The sequence below is a fragment of the Micromesistius poutassou genome (genome assembly GCF_964030765.1).
Source record: "Micromesistius poutassou genome assembly, chromosome: 20".
In the NCBI taxonomy this organism is placed as follows: Eukaryota; Metazoa; Chordata; class Actinopteri; order Gadiformes; family Gadidae; genus Micromesistius; species Micromesistius poutassou.
Genome location: NC_140290.1, coordinates 2,559,497 through 2,566,996, shown reverse-complemented (window position 1 = coordinate 2,566,996; position 7,500 = coordinate 2,559,497). Strand labels below are relative to the sequence as shown.

General features: G+C 48.1%; 1 protein-coding gene across 1 annotated transcript in view; it reads left to right on the top strand.

Moving 5' to 3' along the window:
• Positions 1 to 342, top strand: part of smarcc1b (SWI/SNF related BAF chromatin remodeling complex subunit C1b) — a 17,172-nt gene extending 16,830 nt beyond the window's left edge. The window contains exon 27 of the mRNA XM_084484645.1: positions 1 to 342. This exon is cut by the window's left edge and continues 369 nt beyond it. The gene's annotated coding sequence lies outside the window, so the exon portion shown is untranslated.
• Positions 343 to 7,500: the final 7,158 nt, after the last annotated feature.

Here is a 7,500-nt window from a genome sequence, read left to right as displayed (position 1 = left end):
CTTTACTTTACTTTTTTTTTTTGTCGTCTCTGTACTGTTACATAGCTGTCCAGACTGTTGGTAGGAAAAAAAACAAAAACGACAGACACTTTTGGCCACACATTTGGGAATGTCTTCAATTAGTAGAACGACGCAAGCGCTCACAAGGGGACAGTGTACTCCGCTTCACAGCCTCCCGTTGTGGGAATGAGGAGGCCACAGCTGGTGGTTGGAGACCCGCACGCTTTCACCAGCGGACGTTTTGGGGTTTGTGTTTTGACTGATGAGCGCTAAACGTTTCTGTGGTGAGGGATGCGGTGGAGAAGAACTAACAATCAGCTCTGCTCATTAAATTTGTTTTATATGAAACCACGACTCGATTCCAATTTCTGTTTGTGCCAATGATTAAACTTTTTGAAGTGTGTGTGAGACGGCGGTTTGGTTCGTTTGCCAAGTCGCCAACTGAAGGCATTTGAGAGGTAAGAGAAAGTGAGTGGATTGTTGTATTTGGTTCACACTCAGAGATCTGTCGGTCTGTGTGTTTATCAGGTTCTTGATTGATGTTGGATGTTATAACGGGAGCAGGTGGCTATCTTCTCAAACGGTCCTCATTTATATAATGCGCTTTACAGTGTTGACTGACATTCACCCATTCATGCACACATTCACACACCGACGGGCGGAGTCGACCACGCAGGGCGACAGCCAGCGCGGTCAGGAGCAGTCAGGGTGAGGGCGTCTCGCTCAGGGGACACCACGACACTCAGCTTAGGAGGAGGAGCCGGGGATCGAACCAGCGACCTTGCGGTTACCAGCCAACCCGCTCTACCTCCTGAGCTAATGCCGCCCCCATTGTCAATTTCCTCTATATTTTTCTAAAAACCAAAAGAATATATCGTAGTATGGCGAACCACCCTGTGCTCTCTCGTGGCTGAGACGCGCCGTCACACACACAGAGTGTGTCTAGAGTTCTGGGCCACTTGATTCGTTAGTATTCATTCGTTCCTGTAACTACTGTATATACGACTCGTTTAAAAAGACCAATGAAGCTTTAGACGGAGGCCATCACTGTGATGGTCAGGTCATCTCAGGTCAATATTCGGTTGCAAAACATAATAGCTAGTTGATAAGGGACAACTTTATATCTGATTGGTATCATTCTTCTAACATCTGGACATTGACAAATATTTCACACTATTAGATAAGTGATAATCAATACGTTATTTTTCCGAATGTCAAGGGCATCACGTGGCACTCAGAAAGACAAAACAAATCTGATCGGAAATAAATTGGCCCCTAATGAGCTATTGAGTCTAAACATAATAAATGCATCCTAATCTAATCAGTCCTATATACGCTATTGGCTTTTGTCCTGTTATAAAATAAATTGGCTGCAACAAGTGTGTGTGCTGTGTTGTCGACACACAAGGCAAGCACGTCATCAGTTAAAGACACCTTTAAGCGGTAGCCCTGTGGCGTTCTTTCACCCGACCACGCTGACCCCCCCCGCTCCCCACTGACCACACGGGCCCAAGAGGATTGTTTCTCAAGCCGGTGGCACTTTCTAGGGTGGAGGCGAAGGCCAGCGACCGGCGAATGGTTCTGAACCCTCAAAGTCTGCGGCATGGGCGAGGAGCTCATGGAGATACGGAGACACAAAGCACCGAGGGGACACTGGCCATCGGACCTTCTCCATCCACTGAAGGGGTGGGGGGGGGGCATCGCAGAGGCCAAGGGGCATGACCTTGAATTACAACAAGCCCTTGGCATACGGAGAAGGCTGCCTTTAGGCCGCACCTCCGCAGCGAGTTCCACCTGATCGTCCCCCGTCACAGAGATCCAGCCGGCTGAAGCACACATCGTCACTACGAGGCAGCGGGTCAGAGTCCTTCTGGGTAACGGCGTTCAGCCAGCGGTTGTCCACACAGAAACATCCGCTTCCGTTCCGTCTTGCGGACCGGGAATAGCCGGTGGAAGCCCGAGGAAAGGACTAGCGGAGGGCCGGATGAGTCACGCCTCCGCCATCTACAGGGACTTCTGCTCAGCACCTGCTCACTTCGCCCCCCTGAGGGCAGACGGCGAGCGCGTCACCACGTCTCGATCTGGTGCTGCTGAGCCGAGGTGGTCTGGGTGCAGTCCTGGTCCTCGCTGTGGTGATGTCTGGTGACGTTGTGTGATGCAGCTGTTCAGCGGCCCCTCCGGCTGCTGTTTCCTGGTGGAGAAGAGACCTTCACTCCTCCGTTGAAGGAGCTCTGGCAACGCCGGCGTGGGGTCCTGGTGGAGGACATGAAGGGTGAGAGGAGGGATGGTCTTCGCAGCTGGTGGTGTGGTCACTGGGAGGGGCTGCTGGTGGTGTGGTCACTGGGAGGGGCAGCTGGGGGTGTGGTCACTGGGAGGGGCAGCTGGTGGTGTGGTCACTGGGAGGGGCAGCTGGGGGTGTGGTCACTGGGAGGGGCTGTTGGGGGTGTGGTCACTGGGAGGGGCAGCTGGGGGTGTGGTCACTGGGAGGGGCTGTTGGGGGTGTGGTCACTGGGAGGGGCTGTTGGGGGTGTGGTCACTGGGAGGGGCAGCTGGGGGTGTGGTCAGTGGGAGGGGCAGCTGGGGGTGTGGTCAGTGGGAGGGGCAGCTGGGGGTGTGGTCAGTGGGAGGGGCAGCTGGGGGTGTGGTCAGTGGGAGGGGCAGCTGGGGGTGTGGTCACTGGGAGGGGCTGTTGGGGGTGTGGTCACTGGGAGGGGCTGCTGGTGGTGTGGTCACTGGGAGGGGCTGTTGGGGGTGTGGTCACTGGGAGGGGCTGTTGGGGGTGTGGTCACTGGGAGGGGCTGTTGGGGGTGTGGTCACTGGGAGGGGCTGCTGGTGGTGTGGTCACTGGGAGGGGTTGCTGGTGGTGTGGTCACTGGGAGGGGCAGCTGGGGGTGTGGTCACTGGGAGGGGCAGCTGGGGGTGTGGTCACTGGGAGGGGCAGCTGGGGGTGTGGTCACTGGGAGGGGCTGCTGGGGGTGTGGTCACTGGGAGGGGCAGCTGAACTGGGTGGCGTTGCTGCTGCTGACCACGGATTTGTTGATGGAGGAGCCAGACACAGTCCAGTATGGGCACCGGGTTCCACCCGGTGAGGGGGAACCCGACCAGGCCCGTCGTGCCGTCGTGCTCCTGGCAGGAGCACTCTGGGGAACCGGGGAAGGGCCAGCACCCAGAAGGCCGTCACCAGTGGCAAACAGCACAACGGAAACGTCTGAAACCCTGAAGCCGACAGTGTGTTGATTTAGCAAACCCAAATGAACAAAAAAAAAAATGGAAAACATCTAACCCTACTATTATTTTTAAATAATACTCATAGCCATTATACTATTTATTGAACAATATTTATAATATAGTTATTTTCAATTATCTATGCTAAATTTTCCAAAAAAAAATTCTGTTTTACTTTTGGTCTCTGTTCGGCAATTTCCTATAGGGAGAAACTCATTCCTGTTAACTACTGTATATCAGTTTTCAGAAAAATTCATTCAAAATCATAGGGCTTCTCAGAAGGATTTCTAGACGAAAACAGACCAAAGCCCAGCCCCACCGATGATAAGAGCGTTAAGGTAACCTTTCAAACCAATCTTAAAGAGGTGTGCAAAAGCTCACATCACTTCAGTTTGATTTCTTGATCCCTTTGGTTGAACATTAAGTATAGCTTACATAAAGTGAAGATGCCAATGTGGCTTTCAAATAGACTACTACATATTTAATAAGAAAGGGCCTGGGCCAAGTTCTGGATGGTCAATAACCATCTGTCAAACATTTTACCTTTTGAAAATGATTTCCCTTAAAGTTTTGAGCTCCTAAACACACAAATGTGAGACTACATCGCCCAACTCATTGGGGCCATTCCTAAAAGCTAACCAAGTCCTTATCTCAATTATTATTACAACTCTTCACACTTGGAGCAAAAACGTTGACCTTTCCTTCCTGTCACTGCTGGTTGCTTGGAAACACATTGCGTGTCGACACATTGACGTGCGTTAGACCCGCCTTCCTTTTGGGTGACATGATGGTTCAGTAAGAAAGCCTATTTATGTCCAGAACTTCCATGACGGCTCATTTCTTTGTGAGGTGTGTGATGGAAAAATCGACATGTTTGTTTTTATAACTTGGGCCTTGTTCTTTCCTTTGGCGTATTGTCTTGCCAACCTGCCTTTCTCCAGAGTGGACTATTCATTGACCTTTGACCTTGGGTAAACGGGTCACAAACGGGTCTGAAACTGTATAAAAAACCCTGTCAAACTGTATTCAGGACTCACTCTGCTAGAGAGGAGTCTAATGTATGCATGCATTAAACCTAGGATAGTTGCTTTCCAATGTATTGTGTGCTTTTTTTGCAGTGGGAATCTCATCTGGCCTAGACGCAATCTCTGTCAAAGGGAATTGCCACGACAGGTGCCAGACATGACAAGAGCCAAGTTAAATGGCTGCCTATGGCCTTCCTTCCTTGTCATTCGTTATAGAGGGGAGAGTGGGGTTGGATGAGCCAGTTGGTAAGTTGACCCCCGCCCCCTGTACTTAGGCAACTGTACACATTCTGTTGTCATTTGACCATCAATTCCGAGGGGTATTCCGTCAACCAAGCTAAATGCAAAGCCGGGCTTATTTCGCTTAGCCTGGCTACTTCCAGTTCCGTTCCATTAACGTGACTTAAGGGAATCTCCGCTAAGTAACCATGGCAACTTATCCGACCAAACTAACCTTGTCAGTAGCAGGCTGACTGACCTCACCGAGATAAGTCAGAGAATAATGGCGGCGCCCGTGGAGTCACACGTCGTGAGAGGTAAAACTTCAACAAATAGACTATAAACTTTACTTCTCTGCGTGTACGGTTGTTTTAGACGCTGCAATTCTAACGCAACTTGTTTTTCATATTATGGTGTGAAATTATGTTGCATAATTATCAGTGTTGCACGACGGTCGTCCATGTTTTCAGTTTACATTCGACTTCAGTTGCCTGGAACGCTTTGACGTAGGAGCTAGTACACTACAGGTAGGATAAAGGCCCACGTCCCATTGCTTTGGACGGGCACTGGGCACCTTGTCGGAAACAAGTGTGCCATCAGAAGGTTCTGCCAAGCCTAGTCCTCACGATGTTGTCATAGATTTACATATAGGAAGTACAAACAGCCTACATTTTCCCTAAGGGTCTAAGATTAAATTATGCAAATAAAACAATTAAATGAATCGCTATCTGTTGTTATCGTGGATATTTTCTCAAGCTAGAAGGAACACTTTGAGGAACTCCTGAATCCAACTCCTAACACGCCCTCTATGATGGAGGCAGAGCTCGAGGTTGATGGTGGTTCGTCGTCCATTTCCCTGGTGGAAGTCACTGAGGTAGTTAAACATCTCTGCATCTCTTCTTGTTACTGTTAATGTTACTGTCTAGATTACAAGCTTTTCTCATTGCCTGGTTGTTTAATTCATTACATAGGCAGCATAACAGTAGAACACGTATAGTTAAAAGCCTAAACAGCCTCATTGGTGGATAGCAGCATAGGCTATGTTTGATTGAATAAGGGTTGCATTTCATGCCTACTACCTCCCACCGATCCACTAGTGTTCGAATGAACGACTCATTTAACAAGAACGAACCAACCTGATTCCACGTTCCAGTTCTCTCTCGTTCGTCTCGTTTGTCTCGTTCGTATCGTTCGTTCTCCGAGACTCGACTCCCAGACCCACCCACCAGTCGCTGACGCTGACTGCAGAGTCGCTGTTCGTTCACTGACTCTGTTAAGTGGTGAAGAGCGGGGCCTGGGCAACAACATCCAGATTCAGAACATGAAGCGCTCCTCAGCTGAACTTAACTTAGTTAATGTTGTGTTGATTGATGTTTGCAGCATTGCACGATTTGTGATTCGTTTGAGAATGAAAACGAGGGAGGAGCTGAGTCTGACTGACTCAGCTTAGAACCGTGCGTTCCATGATTCAACGCTACCGGAAATGCGACTGAACGAACGAACGAACGAACGATTCTGAACGATTCTTCTTGGTGAACTGACCGACGTGAACTGAATCAAGGAAACGAATCATGAAATCCATCACTACGATCCACTGCCTCTCTGTCCTCCCCCTCTCCCTCTCCCTCTCCCTACGGTTGAATCACCTAATGATGATGATCTCTGACAATGCACGCACATCGAAAAATAAACTAATAAAGAATGTATCACTGCTATGTGCTAACGCTAGCACATAGTTCATGCGTTGTAGAGCAATATAAGCACTAGTCAAGTTGTAAACTGATGCTATAGGCTAGACTACGACATAGTAATGTTACCAATAAAGAACAATATAAACATGGCAACAGAATTCACCATCTTGCTCGAGGAGTAATTACTCATACATGCTCACACTAATGATTCAATGCAGTTTGATGTTTGTTTGAAATAACGTACCTCATCCCCCCGAGAGGAAACTCCATGAGGTAGTATTGGATGACATGTTGTCATAGCTTCTTGGCACATACTGCCTACCATAGCAACAAGGTAGCAACGCACATTTCAAAAAGATGTCTAGAAAAGTACCAATTTCACAACTACACAGTGAGCAAACTACACTACTTTAAGCAAATATATACGATTATTTGGCAAAGGAATATGCATTCAACTTGGAAAAGAAGATTGGTAAATTTACCGCCAGATGGCTCAACTTACCCCTATAGAAGAATAAGCACAGACTAGGCTGTAGTGATGGTTTGGTCGCTAGCGACCCGGGGGCTCCCGACCGCGAGCCGTTTTTTTCTCTTTAAATATAAAGTTTGCCTCGTCAGAATGATATGAAGGTCTGCGCGCTACGGGTGCTCCGTGCATTCTATGTGTGTGTGCAGTGACGCGTCGTGTCTGTTGATTAACTTATTTGTGTTTAGCCACTGGCATAGAGGTCAAGGATCCAAGGGTGAACTGAGGTTAATTGCTGAATCATTCCCAAAAATTCCTGGGAGGCAAGATGCGGACCAGGAAGGAAACTATAAAGATAACAGATTGTGAAACTAGTTAGACATTGTGTGTGCGGGGGCTCGATAAAAAACAACATTCTTGATGAACAGAAAGGGATATACAAGGAGGGGCCCGTGACCAGCTCTCCAGCTCTTTGTCAAACCAACTCGGCTTTGCTCTTACTTGTTCGCGAGTACAAACAAAGTCTTTTGACATTCTTGCTCCGGTCTCCTCGAACTCTCTTATTTAAGTTTTAGTGTTAAATGCGGTCTATCTACCACAGGGTCGGATGGGCGAATCGCGAATGCAATCAACACAATCGGCTGCAGCAATTTATTGATATTAGAAAATGTAATTTTTACTTTTGAATACTTCAGAACAAAGGAAGAGCCGTAATTCCCATCACTAGTAGCCTGAACATGTTCTATCAACACTTATTCACTGAAAACCCAAAGATAGCAGGCAGAGTGATTAGGACTTTAATAAAAGTGTGTAATAACATTAAGATTGATTAATCATTTTTTAAAGATGACATCTTCCACTTTCATCGTGACTT